This window comes from Eurosta solidaginis, chromosome 1 (genome assembly GCF_040869045.1).
Source record: "Eurosta solidaginis isolate ZX-2024a chromosome 1, ASM4086904v1, whole genome shotgun sequence".
NCBI classification, from domain to species: Eukaryota; Metazoa; Arthropoda; class Insecta; order Diptera; family Tephritidae; genus Eurosta; species Eurosta solidaginis.
In genome coordinates, this window is record NC_090319.1 from 191942543 (window position 1) to 191970001 (window position 27459).

Here is a 27459-nt window from a genome sequence, read left to right on the forward strand (position 1 = left end):
TCCTCTTCTTATACTTGTATATAATTATTTCAATACACCCCAATTCGATTTCGTGAATATACCACACGCGAATATCATAAATCTATCGGTACACGTACTGATAAGTAGTTTCATATTTTTAGCCGTTAAATTTCCCCATAAATACAACCTCCCCCTCAAAAGTTGAATTTTATTGCATTCCAAAAATATATATAGATAAAGAAATATATATAAAAGTAACTACTCAACCAAAAAACCCAATAATTATACCCAGCTGTACTTGTACACAGGGTATTATAACTTTGATTGGATAACGGTTGGTTGTACAGGTATAAAGGAATAGAGATAGATATATATCAAAATCATCAGTATCGGAAAAAAAAATTTGATTGAGCCATGTCCGTCCGTCCGTCTGTCCGTTAACACGATGACTTGACAAATATTGAGATATCTTCACCAAATTTGGTACACGAGCTTATGTGGCCCCAGAATAGATGGGTATTGACAATGAGCGAAACCGGATGATAACCACGCCCATTTTTTATATATATAACATTTTGCAAAACACAAAAACCTGATTATTTAGTAAATAATACACCTAGAATGTTGAAATCTGACGTGTGGACTAATATTAAACTCTTGATAAAAATTTGAAAAAAATTTTACATATATTATTAATCATAAATCAAAAATCGTTAAACCTATCGTAAAAAAATCGAGTGGTTGTCTTTACTATAAGGAATGCTTTGAAGAAAAATTGACGAAATCGGCTAAGGACCACGCCCACTTTTATACAAAAGATTTTTAAAAGGGACGTGGACGAATAAAAGAAGCTACATCTTTGCAAAAAAGAGCTTTATATCAATGGTATCTCATTTCCCAAGTGGGTTTATAACAATAAATAGGAAGGCTTCAACTTTAAAAAAATGGGCGTGGCACCGTCCCTTTTTTGACTTAACAATTTTCTATGTTTCGGGAGCCATAACTCTAAGAAAAATTAGTTCAGAATTGAACCATATGTATATGTATTATTGCGCAGCCTTGTAACACTATTAAGCATACAAAACAAACAACAATATTCAAGTGGACAGCTGGGTATATAATGTTCGGTTTCTCCCGAACTAAGACTTCCTTACTTGTTTTAAACAGTCGTTGTTCCGCCCATCCACTTTATTAAAGTAATGCCACTGCCGGCTTTTAAGAAACATACAAACGTACATATATACATACAAGTAAAGATTCCCTACTCAGATTGAATTTGCTGCAATCAATTGTTCTCGTTCACTTCTTATTCCTGGTTAAAGGTGGATGTACAGTTTGCAGCTCATTAAATACAAACATACACAATAACCCACCACTTTATCTCCAACCTTGATTTGGTAAGGCTTACTACGAAGTTACGAAAGTTAACCCATATCGCGCCATCGATTTTTTGATAGGTTTTGGGCTCAGGAAAAAAAGTTCCACTAAGCATACCCAAAAAAATAATTTTCGAGCCTGCAAAATTTGTGTTTTTTTGACTTTTTTTTCTTTGATTTTTAAATTTTTTTTCATGCCCTTTTTAAAAAATTTTCATTTGATTCTATCCGACTCAAAATTGTCCGCTAAAAACTTTGGCGATAACAGTTTTTGAAAAAAAAAAAAATATTTTTTGGGGTTGAGTGTTTTGGTGAAAAAATTTATTTTTTCGCTATTTTTTTTTAGGGTTTCTTCAGAGACGTGCAAAAGTGTTGCCGATGAAAACGAATTTGTCTCATAGTTCCTATCCCACTTAAAATTATGCGATAAAAACGTTGGCATTAACAGTTTAAAAAAATTTTTTTTTTTGGTTTTTGGGACTTGTTTTGGTCGAAGTCGAATTTTTTAATTTTCAAGGCTCCAAATCATTAGTTATGTATATACTTCCGTTAGACCCACCAATATGTATACCTAAATGATCAGGGGACGAGCTAAGTTGATTTAGCCATGTCCGTCTGTCCGTCCGTCCGTCTGTCCGTCTGTTCTTTTGTTTGAACGCAAACTAGTCCTCAATTCTTGATGAAATTTAGTAAGCAGGCTGATGGTGGATTTGACATTTGTCGGAATCGACCGGATCGGACCACTATAGCATATACCTCCCATACAATCGATTGTTCAATAAGAGGGGTTTCGCCATTTCTGCCCCATTTCTGCCTCATTTTAACAGCTAGCAACATCAAATTTTACCACAAGCTTACGTATTATAGATTGTTGTCTGAAAAAAATCATCAAACCAAAACAAGTCCCAAAAGCCAAAAAAAAAATTTTTTTTTTAAAACTGTTAATGCCAACTTATTTATCGCATAATTTTAAATTCGTTTTCATCGGCAACACTTTTGAACGTTTCTGAAGAAACCCTTAAAAAAAAATGGCGAAAAAATAAATTTTTTCACCAAAACACTCCTCAAAACTCCAAAAATATATATTTTTTTTTTTTTTCAAAAAACTGTTATCGCCAAAGTTTTTAGCGGACAATTTTGAGTCGGACAGGGTATACATGAAAATTTTAAAATCAAATGAAAATTTTTTAAGTAGGTCATGAAAAAAACCTTAAAAATCAAAGAAAAAAAAAAGTCAAAAAACTCAAATTTTGCAGGCTCGAAAATTACTTTTTTGGGTATGCTTAGCAGAACTTTTTTTCCTGAGCCCAAAACCTATCGAAAAAGCGATGGCACGATATAGGTTAATAAATCGACCCAGCTTAATATGTACATATATCTATACATTAGACACCCCACAAAAAAAAATATTCCGAAAAAATAAATCAACTCCAAATGGTCGTCAACACCTATAAATTATCTAACCCCAAATTTGCTCAACGTAAATATACAGCAACTGGATAAATTATGGGACTCTTTAGTATCCGCATACAGAACTGTGCGGAATTCGTCGAATCTAGTGGGCTAGTCGAGCCAGGCGGGACAAATCGTCAAGCAATTCTCGGTATGAAAAGTGCAAAATGTTAGTATATACTCAGCTGAAAAGTTTATTGAATCTCCCCCCCCCCCCCCCCCCCCATCGGAAAATGGTGAAAAAATACAAAAACTACAATCCACAATCAATACCTGCTTATCGACGCTCTCTACATAAGGAATCCCAACCAGCGATTGGGACCCCAAGCTTGTGTATCTCTGTTCATCGAAACTCCCCAGTGAATCCCTCTCTCTCGGGGAACAATCACTTAGCTCACGGAAAGAACTATATCCGTGGGCAGATATGAACAAATTTCTTACAAGATGATACGAAGCCGGGGAATGCAAAACCCCCTCACTCGAGTTTCACTCCCAAAGCGCCATCTCACAACTCTACAATTGTTAATAAAAACAGAATTCAAAATTTTCATGCAGAATCAAACCATCCAATATCTTGCAAACTCCCGACGTGCAATGAAAACCTGCATAAAATCTAAGGCGTTATACGTAGCGGATCGCGTAAAATTCGTCAGAAAACACGGTTACTGCGAAGCACCCATGTAACAATGCTACTCCCAACTGCATTAATACCCATGTATTGTGGTGGTGAATACCGCAACATTCGACATCTGGTGGACCAAGGACAAAAAATGTGTATCTCGTCTCGGGTACAAAAGCTCTTGCGACTACCCATCAAAAAGCGATATTCGAAATTTTTGGAATGGGCGGAACGGTGGTACAGAACTCCAAACAGATCTGCGAAGTCACGCTCAGTGCATAAAACACATAAAAATATATGCCCAAGAGATCGTTCTGCCGCAGTTGACACACTTCCCCCTAATCCCATATTTCAAGTATAAACATGGAAGAAATAGCTCACCTACGACCTCTATATATTCCCCGCATACTCCTAGAAGGACTACACACCAACGTAAGCGGCTGCATCATAGTCCAGAACTCAATATTTGGATAGATTCTCCGCGGCCCAATCCCCGAAAAGATTTCAAGATTCACCACTCAGATACAGTCTGAAAGTGAATCCTTCAAAACCCTCCTTCGAAAGTTTTTGGAGCAAGAAGAAATACCAAGCACTCGAACCCGATCCACTAAAGAAAACTTTTGCGAAGAGATGTATCAACCCACAACAACCCGACGGGCAGACGGCAGATACATGGTTAGACTCCCACGAAAACTAGAATTCCCTGATTCCATTCCTCTTGGACACTCCAAAATCGCAGCACAACACCAGTATCTCAGTATTGCACGGAATTCGGAGAAACACCCAGCGCTTAAAGTTAAACACAGAGGTTGTAGAAAATTACCTCACTCTCAAACACATGGAGCCCAAACTACCCCAAGAAATTGTAAAGCATGGAATTATGTTTCCTTCTATTTGCCAGCGCTCATTCAGTAACACAGTAAAACGGCCAAAGCTCGCTGGTTTTCAATGCTTCAAAACTACTCTATTCTATATATATAAATAATAATAATAAATAATAATGATGTGCTATGCTCTTTCCCCCGTTCCTCAAGACGATTTAATGCTAATAATTTTAAAATGACGACTTTAACCGCATTAATGGAGATATAGAGAAAATGTATCGCCAAATTGTCATACACAGAGATGATCAAGACCTGCAGAAAATAGTCTTCCTTAGATCCCCATACATGCCCATAGAAAACTTTCTTTAAAAAACGGCTACATTCGATGTCAATTGCGGACCCTATCTCGCTATACGGCCAGATTTTCTTTTGCATGCGGTCCAAGCAGCTCACTACTTCCGGTCGCTTGCGGTCAAGTATCTTCTGGGTAGCCACTGAACATCCGTTTAGTGCTAATGCTAATGTCAGAGGGCGGCAACCTGGCTGACCACTTTAACATGCTCGGTTTAAGGGCTAGCTGGGAGATCTTTCATTGGGAGCGTCTGTCCACCACGAGGTGCGGCTGCAAGCGGGCGTCTGTCTTGGATCAAACGGCTCACTATATAAACGTTCAAATAATATTTTCATCCCCGCTGAGCGGGTTTTGCGCTTGGGCTTGGAACCCGCGAAGTCAAACCACACTCCAGTGAAAAGCAACAACAAGCCTCGGATTAGAAGACAACCCTTTACTGATGACGACCATGTTAAACGTTTTAAAGAAAATGATTTGAGGGCATACACATGGGACGTCCGTTCCCAGAATGCGATTGGTGTTGGTTGATGTCCTCGTCAAACCAAAGTCTAACATCACCGCCATCCAAGAAATGCGTTGGACGAAGCAAGGAAGAAAGAAGATATTGTAGTATCCATACAAATAAGCACAGTTTCGGCGTCGGATTCGTGATGGGTGAGAGGCTTTGGTGCTAAGTTTTGGCGTTCACGCTTGTGGACGAACGTATCGCCGCTATCCGAATAAAAGCAAAATTTTTTAATATATCATTCATCTGCGCCCATTCACCGACAGAGGAGTAAGACAATGAGGTTAAATATGCTTTGCATGAACGTTTAGAACGCACATACGAGCGCTGCGCCCGCCATGACATAAAAGTCGTGCTTGACGACTTTAACGCCAGGGTGGGCAAAGAAGGTGTTTTTGGCCCTACAGTCGGAAAGTTCAGCCTACACAACAAAACTTCTCCTAACGGGCTGAGGCTAATTGACTTTCCGGGTGCACGAAATATGGTCATACCAAGCACGAGGTTCATGCATAAAAATATACATCAAGTTACTTGGCTGCCCCCCGATCGAAATACACTCATTCAGATCGACCACGTTGTGATAGATGGACGGCTTCCAGTATTTTAGATGTGCGCACGATCCGAGGACCTAACATCGACTCGGACCATTTGCTCGTCGCAGCCAAAATACGCACTCGCATTTGCGCGCCTAAAACCAAGGGGCAAAAAGCACAAGAAAAGCTAGACGTCGAAAGGCTGCAATAACATCAGACTGCCAATGATTTCGCAACTCGACTCTCACAGCTGCTCTCTGAGAGCACACCTCAACCCGGCGGAATGCAGGAGCAGTGCGAGCATATCTTAATACTTCGTTCTGCCGCCGAGGAAAAAATTGGTTAACGGCGACCACGGAAAAACAACTGGTATGATAAAGAATGCCGCGTTGCAACCCAAAGAAAAGACGCTGCCTACAGGTCTACCTTAAAAGCGACCGCAACAAAAGGAGTATGTGAACGCTATCGCGAGTTGAAAAGAGAAGCGAGACGCCTATTTAGGAAGAAAAAGCAGAGTTAGAAAGGTTGTAAGTACGAGGAGCTTGAACTGCTGGCCATCAGGAATAACGCCCTAAAATTTTACCAAAAAATTCGGCGACAAACGGAAAGTTTTAAGTCAGTGGCAAACTCTTGTAAGGATGAAAAGGGCGACCTTATAACCGATGTCCAGAGAGTACTCAGATTATGGAAGGGACAGTTCTCTGCACTCCTAAATGGACCGCACAGAGATGACGAACCCGATCCCGCAGTCGATGGTAAATAAATGTCCCCCACCCGATTATGAAGAAGTCAGAATAACAATAACCAGATTAAAAAACAACTAGGCCGCGGGCGCTGATGGATCGTCTGCGAGGAGTTGGTAGGGCGCATGCATCCACTTCTTTGTAAAATATGGTCGGACGAGTGCATGCCCGATGATTGGAATCTAAGTGTTCTTTGCCCAGTCCACAAAAAAGGGGATCCTGCAAATTGCGCCAACTATCGCGAAATCAGCCTTCTTAAATTCGTCTGATTGGACCCTATCAGTGCGCTTTCAGACCTGGTAAATCTACCATCGACCAAATTTTCACAATGCATTTGACCCTATCTTGGAAAAAACCCGCGAAAAAGGAATCTACACACATCACCCCTTCGATAATTTTAAAACCGCCTTCGATAGCGCGAAAAGGTGCTGCTTACATGCCGCTATGTCTGAATTTGGTTTCCCCGCAAAACTTATACGGCTGTGCAAAATAATCCCCAAAATAATCTTGAGCAAAACCATCAGTTCAGTCGGAATTGGGAAGGACCTCTCCGAGCCGTTCGAAATTAAACGAGGTTTCAGACAGGGTGACCCCCTATCGTGCGATTTCTTTAATTTGGTTCTGAGAAAAAATTATACTAGCTGTAGAATTAACCGCTCTGGAACAATATTCTATAAAAGCGAGAAATTACTGGCGTATGGCGACTAGAGATATACGCCGCCGCCGCCGTCGATTTTCGTCGTCTTTTGCACGCCGCCGCCGAGTTTCAAAAAATATTTTCTACGCATTTTAGATTGTCTAAGGCCATTTATTGTTCATGTCGAAAATAGGTCCGATATGGTCGGAAGGGGTATCAACGGATGCGTGACACTGCCAGTTCCAATTGCGAAATTTAACTGTTTTCACCCATTCAAGTTATTGACAGTAACTTTCTATGCCAGCTTAACACGGATTTTGCATCACCTAATTTACCAAAAAAACAACAAACAAAAAACAAAACACTAAAATAAAAGTTATATAAAAGATTTAAATGCTCACTTTGCATGATTTTTTCAAAAAATTAATAAGGAACAACATATATGTATTAATCCTATATTGTTAAAAAGGCTAGGTATATTCCCAATATATTGCTGTTTAAACATTTTTGTTTTTGTATTCAAAAATCGAAGGTACCTAAATTTAAATTTTTTCTTGTCACACTTATGCTGCTACAATCACAAAAATTTTATAGGCTGTCTTGTTTTGATTTCCAATTCAATACACATTGCAAGCATTTTCTATTAGCAATATAGGAACAATGAGTTCATATAAAATGACCCAAGTCGGACATATTTTCAAATTTTCGTTAAGTTGTTTAAAAAGAAATTTACCCGATTGCCGATTTTTTCAAAAATTCTATATTCCGATTCATCACTTGGCCTTATATTCAAACAGCTGTTGTCAAAACCCAAGTCTCCGGGCTTGACATTTCCTAAAGTGAATCACATTGATTATAGCCTGCCAACCAAGTTTAAATATAACCTACACGTTACGGCTCCTGTTACATATGTAAATACGTAGGCACATATATTTACCAGGTGAGGCTTTGTCCTTCGCAAGAACACTCAAAGTGGTGAAGCAAAATCTTTCCCAAGACAGTTGAACAAATGACCGGGTGTCCTACTACTCTAACGTAGTGGACAGTCGAACTAGTCTGAAAACTGAAGCCACGAGCTTATTTATAATGAACTCTTGTATCAAAAGGCAGGAAACAACAGTTTGGATTGAGCCTAACATTAACGAAGACTATTGAAATCAATGTTTCGAACACAAACTTCTGCAAATTTTGGTCTACATTTAAAAAAATTTATCCAGGGTCTTTGTAAAATTTAAATTATGTAGAATTATACTATTTTCACCTATAAGTTACGCAATAATATCCACTTGGACTGCTTACGATTTTGATGGCGGCATCCTTGGCCCAATAGTTACTCCCTACTGTTTTAAGGTGTTTCTCTGGTAGTGCTCGGCAACATAAATAAACAAATGTCAGTCGCGATAACCTCCGAAAAGATTTTAGGCCAATTTGCGCTGTGCTCCTTTTAATTTTCCTTAGAAATTGGCGGGACGGGACCTACTTGTTTTATGCGGACTCAGAACGGCAGAAGTACACTCATGGCAGAAGTACACTCGGAGTGCTTGCCAAACACTGCCGAGGGGCGACCTCGTTAGAAAAAATTTTTTCTAATTGAAAAAACTTTTTTCTAAAATTGTGATGTTGCTTTGCTCGGGTGTGAACCCAGGATCTTCAGTGTGGTAGGAAGCATAGCTTGACAAAAAAATCAGTTAAAAAGTCTTAGGAGTTACACCCAGAGATTCTAGGAAACGAAGGTATGAGTTCGAAGTCACAGTCCTATAGCTTCTGTGGTGTGAGGGCTAGGAGGTGTGGAAGTAACTGGTGGTGGATAGGATGACTACTGTTCACACATCGGGAATTATAGCTCTTAAAACAGTCGAAAATTAGAGGCCACGAGAGCCATGAGTATTAAAAGACCATTAATAGCAACCATAAGCCACTTTTGTGCGTGACCAGCAAGGGACCACAAATAATTTAAAAAAATCGTGTCGACAACGAGCATTAGAAGTTAGACCAGTACATCTCCTTCGGTGAAACTACGCTTTGTACGAGGCATACGTACAAAAGTGTGACAATTTTAAGTACATAAATCTTTTTCGGCAGACACGGTAGAACCTGTCCCTTAAACCGGGGTTAAGTTCGAAGCCACCCTGGTGAAAGTGAATGAAGGACAGTCCCTTCGCAAGGAGCTGCTCCTGAAATTTTTTGAACGATCTGCGAGACTTTGAGGCAAAAACCCTGGATCTTTCCAAAATGGCCGAAACGTTGATTTCCGTAAATATATACAAACAAACCCTTTCCTAAATATTATTTTTTTAAATAAAAGAATTAAGGTTTTAAAGTAAGAAGCCGCCGTCGCCGATATAGTGATCGACGTAATCCTCTAATGCTAATGACATTGATATCATCGGCCTGAACACCCGCGCCGTTAGTTAACTAGAAAAGAAGCAGTACAGATGGGTGTGATGGTGAATGAAGCACTGCTACAACAACAACAATAACATGGAGAATGAGGACAAAACGAAGTACCATCGATCAGCGCATATGTGCCTTGGCAACCACGCTACTGTTGGCAGCCATAATTTCGAAATAGTGAAAGATTTAGTTTATTGGGGAACCAGCATTAACACTGCACCTCCCACGATATCTGTCATTGGGCGCCATTGTTACGTAATTGACTTTTGGGTGGTAGGGCGGAGGTGCCATGTGGCATTGTTCCAAGCCCCTGCTAGCTCGTCGAATGGGGTAGGGTTTTTCACACATGCCTTACCCGCAGTTACATTAACAAAAAAGAGCGGTTCATGCCTAGATGAAAATAAATAACTAAAATGATCCTGGGGATAGTAGGAGGTGAAAAAAAAGAAAAGAAGGCCTGTCCGAAGTGAGGAGAGTCTACCCACCCCTTCAGCGCAGCTTGCGCGAAGCCATGGTCACTGTGCTGACTCCGATAACCTCACAGTGCCCCATATGCCTGACTCAAGTTCGTCTGTCTAAGAGTCTTTCACGTCATGCAAAATGGTATTTATTAGACTACTTTGAAAGTACTTCACAATAACACTTACACTTCGCAACTAATAGCGTGCTTAAATCAAACTGATTAGTCATGCCTCAGCTTCTGCTGCTTTTATACTCTCGGTTTCCCAGTTCATCCATTTCTCCTAAGGTCTAGTAATTTCGTGAACTTCATGGTTGTTTACCAGCTGTATACATGTATATTTGTATTTGTATCCATATGCGTGTGTATATGTGAGTACTACTTCACCCTCGTATTCTTTCTGGGAAATTCTTTCCTTCCTTTTAGTGCGTCCGTTTGGTTTTGTCAGTACCAGCACTCGCTTACTGCTCAACCCTTTCTCCAAACTGAAGTAAAGTGGTATATCCTGGTTCTTATAGACCATAATCATTCTCTGCATCTCGATCCTGATGTCATGGTCAAATAAGAGGTCCACTCCCAATATAACTTCATCAACGATCTCGGCCACAACCAATTTGTGTACAACCATAACTTTCCCAATTACGACTTCGCATACCACCTCTCCCTGGACTTGGTTATATTCGCCAGTAACCGTACGCAATCTTGCTCCAGGTAATATCTTTACTCTCCTGTTGACCCAATCAGGTCGGATTAAAGAATAAGATGCGCCCGTATCTACAGTCAGTACACGCTCCTTGGCATCCACATTCCCTTTGATGGTAAGACTGCTCGATTTTCTTCCAATTTGCGAGATATATATTACAGGACATTCAATAGCTGGGACAAGTTTTCAGTGTTTACATCTAACCAGTTTGCGTTTACGACCAGACAAGTTGAAACTACCAGGACCGGTGCTGCAATGACGTGCAATGTGACCTGGATTACCGCACTTGAAGCATTTGATTACTCTGTCACTCCGCTTTTGCGATCCTCTCAACGCCTCCAATATTGTGTTCACACAGGCTGGCCTTTCTACTTCAACACGGCGTGCTTTGAAAGCTGGCTTGCACAGAAGCGATGCTGTTTCCTGAGTCAGAGCATGTGATACCTGTTTCTACAAATGTTTGCTTTGGGTTTGTGTATGTAGCTCCCTTTGTTTCGACGTCCCGTATGCCATTTATAAAACGCTGGATTTTTACCCTCTCGGTGTATTCCACGGGTGCGTTCACATTCGCTAGTTGGGCCAGCCTCTCGACATCCGATGCTAACTCCTGCAAAGTCTCATTCGATTGTTGGCAACGGTTTTGCAACTCAATTTGGTATATCTGTTTCCTGTATTCGCTTCCGTATCGCCTCTCTAGAGCGCTCATCGATGTTTCATAGTTCTTCTGTTCGTACTCTGCAATTGTGTGCAAGATTTCAGCTGCAGGCCCTTTCAGTGCCACGAACAGTGCATCTTCTTTATCTTCAGCACTCCAGTTGTTCACTGCTGCGGTCTTCTCTAACTGAATCTTAAACACCTGGAAAATAACAGAACCGTCAAAGGATGGTGCTTTTACCTTTGGATTACTCGCTGAAAATGCTGGGCGATTTATTTGCAACTCCTTTATACGACCTCTCAAAGCTTCTATTTCGGCATCTATTTTGTCCTCTAGCTGTACAATTTTTGTATCCTGTGCTTCCAGCTTTGACATTACGCTTGCTTCCTGTACTTCTAACTGCTAAGACATTTGTGCCACCTGCAATGATAAGCGCTCCTCTTCTTCTTCCATCTTGGATGTTATATGAGCCTCCTGCGATTCCAATTGAGATTTTATATTTGTGGATATTTCTGATGACATTTCTGTTATTGTTGTTGTTGTAGCAATGTTTCGCCCCACCTAATATCTGCGACCTATCACAAATTGTCATCAATATCTTCTAACGGGAGTCCAAGGAAACTTGCTGTTTCGACAGGGGTGGACCATAATGAAAGGGGTGATAGAGGCATTGGATAACATTTCTGTTATGCGTGTTTCTTGTTCTTTCATTTGAGATGGCATATGTATATGTCTCTGGGATTCCAGTTGAGATGCGACTGTCGACGTTTGAGCAGATATATTCAGCCAATATAATGTTCAAGTCTGTGCTCGTAACTGTATGCGATGTTTCGTTTTTCTCTTAAATTTTAGTTGTTGTCTCTTCTCCACCAGGATGAAAGACATCATCGTCCTTTCGACTCCATTGCCTCTCGTAGTCATACTTGAAGTTCGATCTTATTGAAGGTTGTACTCAATCCACAGTTCCCCAACTCCTTTTTCAGTTGCTGGATCCTTGATTCACTTAACTTTGCCATGTCCAAGTTGTATTCGAAATCTTCGGAATTTGTTCAACAATTCCTCTACTGACACCAATTGTAACGAATTTAGAGAAACTTATTTTACACCTACCAACGTTCGTATCGCTAAACTATTGAATAAAAAACTCCAATATTCAATAATGCAAAATGGTATTTATTAGACTACTTTGAAAGTACTTCACAATACCACTTATACTTCGCAACCAATAGCGTCCTAAAATCAAACTGATTAGTCATGCCTCAGCTTCTGCTGCTTTTATACTCTCGGTTTCCTCGTTCACCCATTTCTGCTAAGGTCTAGTAATTTCGTGAACTTCATAATTGTTTACCAGCTATACACATGTATGTTTGTAGTTTGTATCCATATGCGTGTGTATATGTGAGTACTACTTCGCCTGATGATGACATGCGTTTGTGAGTATCTCTCTGCTGCCTTGTATGTATGTGTGCACATGATTATTGATTTGTTTACGTAAATAATGCTTATTATCGGCTTAGTGATACTAATATTCGTCACAATATATAACCCTACTCACTAGGCTTAAATATGTATATGTATATAAAAATTATCAAAAGCAACAGCAGAGCAAAATGTCTTAAGTCTAGTTTTGACAATTCTATCTAGTAAAAAATATATCTATATATTCAAAAAAATCTTCAATAATAAATGCAAAAATATGCAACTTTGAAGCAAGGTAAAAAATAAAAATTTGTAACAAAACAAGTAAAGGTGTCTAAGTTCGGGTGTAACTGAATATTATATACTCAGCATGAGCTTCAATTGTACATTTCATTTCAGATAACACGTTTCTATATAACACGTGGCACCGCCCGTTTAAAAAAATGTCTCCCCATTTCCTCATACAATAAATCTTGATAAGTGAAATATCATTGATTCAAAACTATTTTTTGCTGAGTTATAGCTTATTATTCTAGTCTACGACCCTTTTAAACTTGTTTTATATCTAAGTTGCCGTGGTCTTTAACCGATCCCGTCCATTTTTACTATAAATATTTTCTGCTATAAGGAAAATACGAGTACACAATTTCATTACCATATGTTAATTTTTCTTCGAGTTATGGCTCCCGAAACATAGAAAATTGCTTAGTCATAAATGGGGCGGTGCCACACCCATTTTCAAAATTTTAAAGTTTTCCAATTTAATGTTATAATTCAATTTAGAAAGTAAAATTCTATTGATACAAAGTTCTTTCACGCTATGATATAGCTTATTATTTTCGTCTACGACCCTTTTAAAAATCTTTTATATAAAAGTGGGCGTGGTCTCTAACCGATCTCATCCATTTTTTTAGAGATATTTCCTGCTACAGGGAAAATTTGTGTACCAAATTTTATTACGATCCGTTAATTTTTCTTCGAGTTATTGCTGCCGAAACATAGAAAATGGCTTAGTCATAAAAGGGGCGGTCCCACACCCATTTTCAAAAACTTTAGTATTTTCCAATTTAGTGTTATAATTCAATTTAGAAAGTAAAATTCTATTGATACAAAGCATTTTCGCTAAGATATAGCTCATTATTTTCGTCTAAGACCCTTTTAAAAAACCGATCTCGTCCATTTTTTCTAGAGATATTTCCTAAAAAAAAAAGAGATATTTCCTGCTATAGGGAAAATTTGTTAACCAAAGTTGATTACGATCCGTTAATTTTTCTTCAAGTTATGGCTCCAGAAAGATAGAAAATTGCTTAGCCATAAGCACGCAGTGTCACGCCCATTTTTTAAAATTTGAGGTTTTTCCTATTTATTGTTATAAATACACTTGGGAAAGGAAATACCATTGATATAAAGCTCTTTTTTGCAAAGATATAGCTTATTTTATTCGTCCACGACCCTTTTAAAAATCTTTTATATAAAAGTGGGCGTGGTCCTTAACCGATTTTGTTAATTTTTCTTCAAAGCAACCGTGGTGTGATGGTAGCGTGCTCCGCCTATCACACCGTATGCCCTGGGTTCAACTCCCGGGCAAAGCAAAATCAAAATTTTAGAAATAAGGTTTTTCAATTAGAAGAAAATTTGTCTAAGCGGGGTCGCCCCTCGGCAGTGTTTGGCAAGCGCTCCCGCTGTATTTATGCCATGAAAAGCTCTCAGTGAAAACTCATCTGCCTTGCAGATGCCGTTCGGAGTCGGCATAAAACATGTAGGTCCCGTCCGGTCAATTTGTAGGGAAAATCAAGAGGAGCACGACACAAATTGGAAGAGAAGCTCGGCCTTAGATCTCTTCGGAGGTTATCGCGCCTTACATTTATTTATTTTTTTAAGGTTAAAAGTTTAACGATTTATGATTAATAATATTTGTAAAATTGATTCTATCACAAGTAGGCGGTGCCACGCACATTTCAAAAAAAAATTTCAAATTTTTTCAAGAGTCTCAATATCAGTCCACACGTCAAATATCAACATTCTAGGTCTATTATTTACTAAATAACCAGGTTTTTGTGTTTTACAAAATGTTATATATTGTTACGAATATTAGCAACACTAAGGGGTACTGTCATCCCTAAGCCGATGCTAAAAAGTGATATTATGCACATCCATAAATCAATCATTATGTATCTACATAAACGAATCAATTTTTATGTCTACACATATGTACGTACACGCAGCGGAGAAGCAACTACAAACACATGCATATATCTTATCTGATATGAGAAGCTATAAACGTAGTTGTGGCTGGTGATTTTGTAGCTGATAACTAACTAGTAAGTTCTGGAATGGAAAAGCCTAGAAGTATGCAATGAGAAATCAAAAGGTATAAAAGGCCGTCACAGTAGAGGCGCGAGAGTTAAGTTTCATTTAAGCTATCAATCAGTTGAGTTAAACAAGCTATCAATTGGAGTTATTCATTCAACTGTTTAGTGATTCGAACTTAGCAGAAGGTTGCAAATAAGAGGATTTGCAGTAAGTTCGTTACAATTGATGTCAGAAGAGGAATTGTTGAATAAATTTCAGAGGACAACAAGGACATGGCAAAGTTCAGTGAATTGAAGGTCCAGCAACTGAAGGAGGAGTTGAGGAGACGTGGATTGAATACAACCGGCATTAAACTCGAACTTCAGGCACGACTACGAGAGGCAATGGAAGCAGAAGGAATTAACGTGGAAGAGTATGTCTTTCATCTTTTTGTCGACGAGAAAACAACAAAAATTGAAGAGAGAAACGAAACATCGCAGACAGTTACGAGCACAGACTTGAACATGATATTGGCTGCAATAACTGCTCAAACATCGACAGTGGCATCTCAGCTGGAATCGCAGGAGACACGTTTAACATCCAAGATGGAATCACAAGAAACGCGTATGTCAGAAATGTCGACACAGATTACATCCAAAATGGAAATTCAACTGCAAGAACAGAAGACATATATGGCATCCCAACAGGAATCGCAAAATACACGCATAACACCTAAGATTGAAGCACAGGAGACGCGTATTTCCGAAATGTCGGCACAAATTTCAGCACAGATATCATCTCAGATCTCCACACAACTAGAAGAGCAGGAAGTTCGTATATCACCGAAACTGGAAGCGCATATGGAAGAAAAACTAACCCAGTTTCATGAAGGCTTCAGTGGTCGACAGGATAGAATAGAGGCCGAGACGGATGCTTTGAAAGATCATATACAGGAGTTGCAAGTAAATCGCCCAGCAGTTTCAGCAAGCAATCTAAAGGTAAAAGCACCATCCTTTGACGGTTCTGTTCCTTTCCAGGTCTTTAAGCTACAGTTTGAGAAGACCGCAGCTGTGAACAACTGGAATGCTGAAGATAAAGTTGCAGCTCTATTCGTAGCATTGAAGGGGCCAGCAGCCGAAATCCTACAGACGATTCCCGAAGGAGAGCGGAACAACTATGAAGCATTGATGGCCGCTGTCGAGAGACGTTATGGAAGCGAGCATAGAAAACAGATATTCCAAATTGAGTTGCAAAACCGTCACCAATGAGCGAATGAGACTTTGCAGGAGTTTGCCTCGGATGTTGAAAGATTGGCTCATCTCGCAAATGCGGACGCACCCGTGGAATACACCGAGAGGGTAAAAATCCAGAGTTTTATAAATGGCATACGGGACGTGGAAATGAAGCGAGCTACATACGCAAACCCAAAGCTGACATTTGCTGAAACGGTATCACATGCATTGACTCAGGAAACTGCCTCCCTATAGAGTAAACCAGCATATAAGGCTCATCGTGTGGAAGTAGAAAGACCAGAGTGGGTAGACACAATTTTGGAAGCATTGAAGGGTATGCAGCAGAAGAATAATGATGCAGTCAAATGCTTTAAGTGTGGAAAGCCAGGGCACATTGCGCGTTATTGCAACACCAACCCTAAAAGTTCCAACAATGTGGGTGGTCGTAAACGCAGAGCTGAAGGAGATGATCAGATCTCCAAGACCAATCAATCGATAAACTAAAGCGAGTCAGCAGCAAGGGGCGACATCTGGCTCCCTCAATTGAATGCCCCATAATCTCTATCTCACAAGTTGGTAGAAGGTCAAATATTCTTACTGTCGGAGGACATTTGGATGGAAAGAACGCTTACTGACTGTAGATACGGGTGCATCCCATTCCATCATTCGATCAGATTTAGTCAACAAGAAGATAAGACCATTGCTTAGAGCAAGATTACGTACAGCCGCGGGAAAGGACACCCAGGTAATTGGAGAAGTAGCATGTGAAGCAGCAATTGGGAACTTCACGGTACTACACAATTTTATAGTGGCAGAGATTGTTGATGAAATCATAATTGGAATGGACTTTTTAATCGACCAAGGCATCAAGATCGATATGCAAAGCAAGACGATGCGATATAAGAACATGGATGTGCCACTTAATTTCGGCTACGAGAGAGGCTACAGCAGTAAACGGGTGCTGGTGGATGAGAGTCAGCAAATACCACCAAAATCCGAAGCAGTCATCTGATGGAGATTGTGGGACAAACAAATTGTTGGTTGTAGAAGCAGCAAACATATCAGCACTGAATATACTTGTAGGAAAAACCCAGGCTATGACAAAACAAGATGGACGTATTCCGGTAAGAGTACACAATGAGTTCAAGTCACCACTCAAACTGACCAAAGGAGCTATTTTGGGAATATGCCAGAGGCTGAAGTAGCTATTAACTGTGAACAGCTCCAGGAAAACGTTTCATCTAGTAATACTGATCTTTCAAATAACATCACGGCATGGACGCAGGGGCTAGAGGAAGCCTATCAGAGTAAGGCAAAACAACTGCTCCTAGAGTACGCGAACATATTTGATCAGGATAGTTCCAAACCAGGCCGCACCAACGTTGTGAAACATCAAATTGACACTGGAGATGCGAGGCCGATCCGTCAAGCTCCACGTACTGTTCCACTGGCGAAGCGGGAAGTTGTGAGTCAAATCGTACAAGAAATAAGCGGCAGCGGCGTCATCGAACCATCATCTAGTCCATGGAGCTCACCTGTGGTACTTGTGAAGAAGAAGGATGGGAAAATGAGGTTTTGCGTGGACTATTGCAAGTTGAACGACGTCACGAAAAAGGATAGCTACCCATTTCCGAGAATTGACGACATTCTGGACTCGCTCTCTGGTACGAAATGGTTTTCCACACTGGTTCCATAATCCAGAAGGACAATTGGCACGGCGGATCGAGCGGCTACAATGCTATGACTTTTCCATTGAGCATCGGAAAGGTAGTATCCATGTGAATGCCGATGCAATGCCACGAAGACCATGTAGTTTGGAATGAAAGCACTGTTCAAAGGCCGAGGCTAAAGAAGACATTATAGATGTCCAGCTAATGAGTATAACGTGTACGGATGAATAGAACAAGGAACAACTAAGGAAGTGTCAGCTAGAAAATACAGATCTGTCACATGTTATGCAAGGGTTCGAATGAAACGAAAGACCAAATAGAGAGGAGATGTCAGCAGAGAGTCCCATTGCGAAGTCATATTGGGCACAGTGGAAAAGTTTAGAATTGATATCCGGTTGCTTGCATCGAGTATGGGAGAGTGAGGATGGTCAATGCAAGAAGAAACTGATAGTTGTTCCCAGAAAAAGGATTCCTGATGTGCTCAGCGAGTTGCCTAATGGTCCAAGAGGAGGTCATCTTGGAATCAAGAAGACGCTCGAGAAGATTAAACAGAGATTCTATTGGGTTGGTTGCCGTCAGTCGGTCACTGAGTGGATTGCGAACTGCGAGGTTTGCAGCAGAGCGAAAGTGCCCAAAACCCGAAGTCATGGTCAGATGAAGCAACATAACTCAGGTGCGCCATTTGAAAGGATCTCTATAGATGTCGCAGGTCCATTTCCTACTAGCAACTGCGGAAGCAAATATGTACTGGTAGTTATGGATTATTTCAGAAAATGGCCAGAGCTATACCCAATCCCAAATCAAGAAGCAGAAACAGTAGCAGAAGTGTTTATAAACAATTGGGTTGCAAGATATGGTGTATCAATAGGGTTACATTCTGTCCAAGGCAGGAATTTCGAATCAGCTGTGTTCCAGGAAATGTGTAAATCATTGGGCATTCGAAAAACACGGACATCTGCATTGCATCCTCAGTCCGATGGTATGGTGGAACGTTTCAATAGAACCTTGGAGGAGCATTTAAGGAAAGTAGTAGACAAGTACCATAAGGATTGGGATACCCGCATACCATTATTCTTGATGGCTTACCAATCAGCATTGCATGCGACAACGGGCCAAACCCCTGCAAAAGTAATTTTTGGAAATGGCATTCGACTGCCAGCTGATTTGACGTTTGGGATAGATGCCGAGGCGAAGAGAAATGTCAAGAAATCCACTTGTGTCTTGGAAGATGAGCTGAGAGAGATACACGCTCTTGTAAGACAACGAGCAAACATTATGAGTGACAAGATGAAAGCCCGATACGATAAAGCAATTAATTCGGAAGGTTTTCAGGGAGGAGATTTGGTGCTGTTGTAACGACACCCTAAGAGCAACTCAGCACACCAACCATACATCAGCTGATGTATGTACTAGTTGACCGAACACGCTCGCACCGGCGAATGCAACCCGGCGCGTGATTTGCTCGGCCATTATAATTTGGCAACTGGTAAATCAACACCTGAATTTCACAAGATTATATAAAATTGTAAAAACACAAAATATATAAAGTTTAAATAAAAAGTACCTACGTCGAAAACTTTTATCAAACACATATTAGTGATATATTTCTCTATTGTTTGCGGCTGCGGTGCTCGAGTGGGTTTTTTGGAACAATTATAAGCATGCAGCAATTTGACAAAATTACAAAGGGACAATGTGGGTAATTATTATAATATACATAACCACATTGTTTCACATGGCGACCGTGACATCGAAACCACGCCACGGGAAATACAAAATGGTGGCATTACATGATTTTCTTGGTTATGAAGAGAGTAAGTCGCGACACCATTTCACAATTTCATATGAATAGCACAAATTCACAATTGCATCAATACGCTCATATGAATATGACCATTTCACAAATTTTAAACGCCTCAAATCCACACCGCCAAACACTTTTTTTGGGATTCCAATTTTAGTCCATACGACTACATCATATAGTAAATTGGCATATTTTCAAGCTTCAACATCAAGGTACAAGAACCAGTAGGAACCAGCAAAGACCAGCAGCAGAAACTAAGTATATAATATATATGTATTTATTACATTTTTTTTACTTACGTCTTTCTATTAAACACATGTATGTGTACAAAATATTAAAATTTTCATTAAATTCGGTGCGTTCGCATAATATATTTTAGATTTTGGTTACAACAGTGCGTCTATTAATAAAACACCTGATTTTTTTTTATAAAACGGTGCGTGCGTCTAAATTCTAAACTTAACCTCTCACAAATCTTCCATTTAAGGATTTCTCTTAACCCAGGTAGAATTTCTTCAATACATTCATTTTTCAGCAAAATATCATACTGAGTGAATTAGATGTACAGACTGCTAGTACCCTATAAAATTGATAATTTTTGATATACATATGCGGTGGTTTCGTTAAAAACCAATGAAATTTCTTTTTGATATATGCGGTGGTTCCGTTAAAAACCAATAATTTTTTTTTTTGATATATGCGGTAGTTCCGTTAAAAACCAATAAAATTTCTTTTTGATATATGCGGTGATTCTGTTAAAAACAAAAAAAAAAAAATTTTTTTTTGCGGCGGTTCCGTTAAAAAACAATAATTTTTTTTTATATAAACGGTGGTTCCGTGAATTTTTATTATTTATATTTTATTACATAAAGCGGTGCGTCCGTGAAAATATACGAATTTTTTTACAACGCGTGAATATAAATGGATCTTTTGAACAAGTTACAACAATTTTGAGATTTTTACCAATTAATACTTATATACTTTTGTGCAAAGTTTAAATTCAATTACACCTTAAAGTTTTTTCATACACATTTACTACAGTTTTAATTAATTCTTCAAATAAATTTTTAAATACTTCTTTAGCGACTATTCACCTGTAAATCAGTTCAATTTTACAATTTTTTTTTTCTTTTTCCTCAACATTTCAGCTTAAATATAAATTCAGACATTCAAATAAGTACTTCATTAATTTCATAGTTTGAACTGAATTATTTTGATATTCTGATAACTACATATGTACCTTAGAAGTGGTAAGCAAGTGCAAAAAAATTCAAACTCAGAATCCGATTCCGATAATTCAGCCTCAAGCTACGAAAGTTTAGCTTCATCCTCGACCGAAGAAGTCACAAACTAGGAAAATAGATTTTCTTTGTCAACAGATTTTCCAGGCTTCGAAAATTCTTCCATTAAAAATTCAGCTTCTAATTTAGATTCAAATCTTAACTATTCAAATAGTACAAAACTAACTTCAACTTTTTTTATTTTAAAATCAGATCTTAACGATCCAAATAGTACAAACGTGGCCTCACCTTCTGCTAATTCAGCTTCAGATCTTAACGATCAAATCATGACGACACCTGAGGAAAAGAGAATTTTCATTAACACATGTGCTAATTCTATTAGAGAAAACTAAAATGGTAATCCTCTAGCACTTGATTCTTTTATAGACAAAATCGCATTACTTGAACAATTCGCTACTGCAGATTTTAATGATACTTTTATAGCGTTCTTAAAATCAAAATTAGAGGATAAAGCCCGTGAAGCAATACCAACACAAGTAGCTGCATTCAATGAAATTAAAACAGCTCTACGTAATAGGATCAAACCAGACAACTCGAAAGTTGTATCAGGGAGACATTCAGCGTTGCACGTTAACGGTAACAATTACACAGATTTTGTAAAGAAAGTTGAAGATTTAGCTGACTCACTTGAGCGGTCTCTTATTATTGAAGGGATCACTCAAGCGAAAGCTCATGAAATGGCAGTCGAACAAACTGTTAACGTGTGTCGTTTAAACGCAAAATCCAGTTTAGTAAAAACCATTTTAGCCTCAACGGCATTTACAGATCCGAAAGACGTGGTAGCAAAATTAATTGTAGAACAAAACAACGAAGTAACTGAGCGTCAGGTTTTAGCTTTTCGATCACGTGGTAACAACACATTCAGAAATTCACGTGGTAGTTATCGAGGATTTTACCCAAACCGCGGCTATACTGGTTATAGAAACAATAATTCATTTGCAACAACAACAAAATCAAAAATCAAAATCAATCAAAGATATAGGAATTGTAACGGAAATATATACCAGAATAACAACAATAATAATACGCGTCCAAATACAAATTCCAATTCAAATACAAATAATAGTAACAATAGAAGCAACAATTCAAGATCGTCAAACGGTAGAGGTCGAAACGCAAACGTTCGCGCTTTAAACGCCAGCGCCCCTCAGGAGCGAACACTGGGGAAGGACGAACTAAGCCAGTAAGCGAACATCCCTCACCAATAGGCATCTATTGTTTAAACTTAAATTGTTCAGATTTCATATAATAACAACTTAACGAGTCACAACAATTTTTTTCTTTCTTAGTAGACACTCAAGCAGACATTTCTTTAATAAAAATATCATGTATAGACAGTAATATTTCCTTAAATACAAACGGCATTATTAACATTAGCGGTGTCACTTCTAATTCAGTTTCCACTTTAGGTAAAATTACCGCAAATTTAAATTTTTCAAACTTTTCTATTAAAAATACTTTACATGTAGTAAATGAAGACTTTAATATTCCATCCGATGGCATACTGGGTAAAGATTTTCTGAAAATTAACAAATGCATTATTAATTATGAAAGAAATAGTATTTCCTTTTGGGTAGGCAATGAAAAAGTTGCAATACCAATCCTACACGAAACAGAAAGCGACAGTTGTACCATTCCGCCAAGCTGTGAAATATTCAGACTTTTTGATTTAGAAGATTCAGCCGAACCACTTTTCGTGGACCCGCAGGAAATTGAAAAATGTGTTTTCACAGCTAGGTGCATTGTTAATTCCAGTAACCCAATAATTAAAGTCATTAACACCACGGATGATGCAAAATATGTGAAAAGAAATAGTATTCGGACAGAAAAACTTTCAAACTATAATGTTTATACAATTAACAAGACAGAAACAGAAGATAAACGTACGAAAAAACTGACTTCAATTTTAAAAAATCAAATACCTCAACATGCTCATAGTAAATTAATTGACCTTTGCATTGATTATGCCGACATTTTCGCTCCTGACACGGACAAATTGACGTTAAACAACTTCTACGAGCAAAAATTAAGATTGACAGACAACGAACCGGTATATGTTAAAAACAATAGATTGCCATAGTCTCAACGCGAAGAAATAAATCGCCAAGTAAATAAATTGTTAGACAACGATTTGATTGAACCCAGTTATTCGAATTACAATAGTCCATTGATTGTAGTCCCAAAGAAAGATACTAATGGTTAAAAAGCTTATCGTATGTGCGTAGATTTTCGCGCAGTAATCAAAAAACCCATTGCTGATAAATTCCCACTAGCTAGAGTCGACGATATTTTAGACAATCTCGGTAGAGTAAAGTATTTTTCCACATTAGATCTTTTTTCAGGATTTCATCAAATCCCCTTGCATCCTGACCCAAGTGACATACCTTCTTTCAGCACCTCGGTCGGCGCATTTAGATGGAAAGTGCTTCCATTCGGTTTAAACATAGCACCAAATTCATTCTCACGAATGATGACAATAGCTTTTTCGGGTATACCACCCAACGTCGCATTCCTGTACGTCGTCGATATTATCGTCGTAGGTTGTAGTGAAGCACGCCATATTAAAAATCTTTCAAAAGTTTTCGATACTTGTAGGTCTTTCAATCTCAAACTTAACCCAAAGAAATGCAACTTTATACGACCAGAAGTTACATTTTTAGGTCATAAATGTTCAGCCAAAGGTTTGTTGCCAGACGACTCTAAAATAAACGCAGTTAAAAAGTATACAAAACCGACTGATAAAGACGCGGTACGACGATTCGTCGCATTTGCAAATTATTACAGACGGTTTATACCAAATTTTGCGCCTCTGGCAGCGCCTCTGAATCGATTAAGCAGAAAAAGAGTTGAATTCGTATGGGATGTTGAATGCGAAAGAGCATTTTTATATTTGAAAGCAGCGTTACTTTCACCAAAATTACTTCAATACCCAGATTTTACTAAACAATTCATTATTACTGTTGATGCTTCCACAACTGGATGTGGCGCTATTTTAAGTCAAGAACAGCAAGGTAGTGATTTACCAATTTGTTTCGCTTCTAAAGCATTCAATAAAACCGAACAGAAAAAAACCCATTATATAATTAGAGCTTTTAGCTATTTACTTTGCAATCAAGCAATTTCGACCATACGTTTATGGCACCCATTTTATTGTAAAGTCAGATCATAGACCTCTAGTATACTTATTCAGTATAAAATACCCATCTTCAAAACTTTCAAGAATAAGATTAGAATTAGCAGAATATAACTTTACTATAGTTTACATAAAGGGTAAATCAAACGTTGGTGCTGATGCACTATCGCGTATTACAATCGATGAGATCAAGGAATCGAACAAACAAATTTTAGCAGTTCAGACAAGATTAATGACAAAACGGCAAAACGACAATAATCTTCATATTAAAACAGGCAAAAACGACGAAAAGCAACTTACTTTACATGTCTACGACAAATTTTCATTTAACTTTTCGAAAAAAGTTCCACGGATAAGATCTGCAATTACGTACGATAAAAATACTAAAACAACAAGTTTAAAAATTTTTGCGCATATTAAACATAAGAAACTCGAGTTAATTAGTTTTGAGCATGTTAACGAAATAATGACTTTAGAGAAATTACTTTCGAGGCTTGAATCAGAAGCCGGCAAACACAAAATTAAGCAAATTGAATGGCCTAAAAAATATTATGTTCGAACATTATACTATTCAAATTTCAAAAATATTGGAAATAAAATTCTAAAATCATTAGAAATTATTTTAACAGATCCAGTGGAGACAGTAACGGATGAAGAAATTAATTAAATTAAAGCTAATGAAAATTTACCATAATGATCCAATTTCTGGTGGACATTGCGGAATGAAAAGACTTTACGCAAAACTCCAAACAAAATTTTATTGGAAGAACATGACTCGTGATATATCGAAATATATCAATATTGTAAAGATTGTCTTATAAACAAGGTTAAACTTAAAACAAAAGAGAAACTTGTTTTAACACCAACTCCTTGTAAACCATTTGATATACTAGTAATTGACACAATAGGACCCCTACCTGAGTCCAAATATGGTAACAAGTTCGCACTTACCATGATTTGCGACATGACTAAATACCTGGTAACAGTCGCTGTGCCAGACAAATCGGCCAAAACAATCGCTCCAGCAATTTTTGAAGGATTCATTTTAACATACGGCACAATGAATGCCATAAAATCAGATTTAGGGACAGAATTTAAAAATGAATTATTCGAAGAATTAACTAAACTTCTAAATATTGAACATAATTTTTCAACTGCATACCATCACGAAACTGTTGGCATGATTGAACGTAATCATAGAGTTTTTAATGAATACTTACGTGCATATTTGAAAGATACTTTTTCTGATTGGGATGTTTATTTAAAATATTTTACTTTCCTACACAATACTACGAGTAGCACAGTTTTCGACAATCAGTTTTCTGCTTTCGAGTTAGTCTTTGGGGAAAAAAATTGACCCAATTTATAATGTCGAAAACTATGCCAAAGAAATTAAGTTTAGGATGCAGAAAACGCACAAAATGGTACAAAATCTAATAAAGAAAAATAAGTTACAAAGCAAAAATCTGTACGATAAAACGGCACGACCGTAAATAAATAAATATACACGAGAATATATATCAAGGTCCGTTCACTATAACTAAAATTAACGAACCTAATGTAACTATTTTTGATGAAGTTACAAGAAAAGAAAAGATTGTACACAAAAATAGAATTAATAAAATAAATCAATAACTAATTGTTTATACTAAACTCGTATATACAACAAAAAATTTTTTCCTTTACAAACAGCCAAGAACGCAGAATAAAAATCATACAAATCTAAATTTAAACACAAAAAAAAAAAACCGAAAATTTGTATATATCACATATGCCAATTGGCATAGCAAAAACTCCCTAGTTTCAAAAACATAAGATAAAAATGTTAAACTATACATTTAAATGAAATTATAACAAAACGAAAAAAGACTATATTATAAGTTAATAATACTTTAAACGTTATAAACAAACAAAAAATATACTTTAAATAATAGTTTAACTAGTAGTACAAAATACATTAAAAAAAAAAAAGAACTGAATTCTTGAATAAAAATTTTTATATACATATATCATGCAACTACTATTTGCATATTGAAATGCAAAAATTTCAATAACCTTGTACAAATAAATTAAATTATCTTAAATTTAAACTATTTCTCATATTAAATAAGTCGATAAAACTATGTATTAATTGGAACATAGGCTGATGTGTGTTTGAGTCCAATATACAACATATTTTAGATTAAATAATATCATACAAGAAGAAGCCAGCAGAATTGATCACTCTGCCGACTTCTTCTTCCCAAAGGAGGGTGATGTAACGACACCCTAAGAGCAACTCACCACATCAACCATACATCAGCTGATGTATGTACAAGTTGACCGAACACGCTCGAGGGGCTAATGCAACCCGGCGCGTGAGTGGCTCGGCCATTATAATTTGGCGACTGGTAAATCAACACCTGAATTTCACAAGATTATATAAAATTGTAAAAACGCAAAATATATAAAGTTTAAATAAAAATTACCTACGTCGAAAACTTTTATTAAACACATATTAGTGATATATTTCTCTATTGTTTGCCGGCTGCGGTGCTTCGAGTGGGTTTTTTGGAACAATTATAAGCATGCAGCAATTTGACAAAATTATAAAGGGACAATGTGGGTAATTATTACAATATACATAACAACATTGTTTCACACTGTTATACAACCCACAACGAAAAAAATGTTTGTCCCCGAAATTGCAGTGTAATTGGGAAGGCCCATACAAAGTTATAAAACGGATCAACGATGTAGTGTACCGCATTCAAACTATTGGCAATCCACGAACCAAAATGAAAGTAGTTCATTTGGAAAAGCTGGCAGCGTTTAGATCGAGAGATTTGTCTGATCGGGACGATCAGACTTAGGTGGAGGGCAGTGTTACGAATATTAGCAACACTAAGGGGTACTGTCATCCCTAAGCCCATGCTAAACAGTGATATCATGCACATCCATAAATCAATCATTATGTATCTACATAAACGAATCAATAATTATGTCTACACATATGTACGTATACGCAGCGGAGAAGCAAACCACAAACACATGCATATATCTTATCTGAGGTGCTCACAAGGGAGGGCAATAATTTGTGCAAATATTACTCACGCGCATATGAGAAGCTATAAACGTAGTTGTGGCGTGGTTATCATCCGATTTCGCTTCAATACCAATCTATTCTGGGTCCAATACCAATCTATTCTGGGTCGAGATAAGCTCGTGTACCAAATTTGGTGAAGATATCTCAATATTTACTCAAGTTATCATGTTCACGGACCGACGGACGGATGGACGGACATGGCTCAATCAATATTTTTTTCGATACTGATGATTTTGATATATGGAAGTCTATATCTATCTCGACTCCTTTATACCTGTACAACCAACCGTTACCAAATCAAAGTTAATA

At 37.9% G+C, this 27459-nt stretch overlaps 1 protein-coding gene and 1 pseudogene across 3 annotated transcripts in view; one reads left to right on the forward strand and one right to left on the reverse strand.

Annotated features, from left to right (window-relative positions):
• Cad96Ca (tyrosine kinase receptor Cad96Ca) overlaps window positions 1-27459 on the reverse strand; it is a 2297709-nt gene that overhangs the window by 496111 nt on the left and 1774139 nt on the right. The window lies entirely within an intron of this gene.
• Window positions 2844-8041, forward strand: LOC137238748 (uncharacterized; annotated as a pseudogene).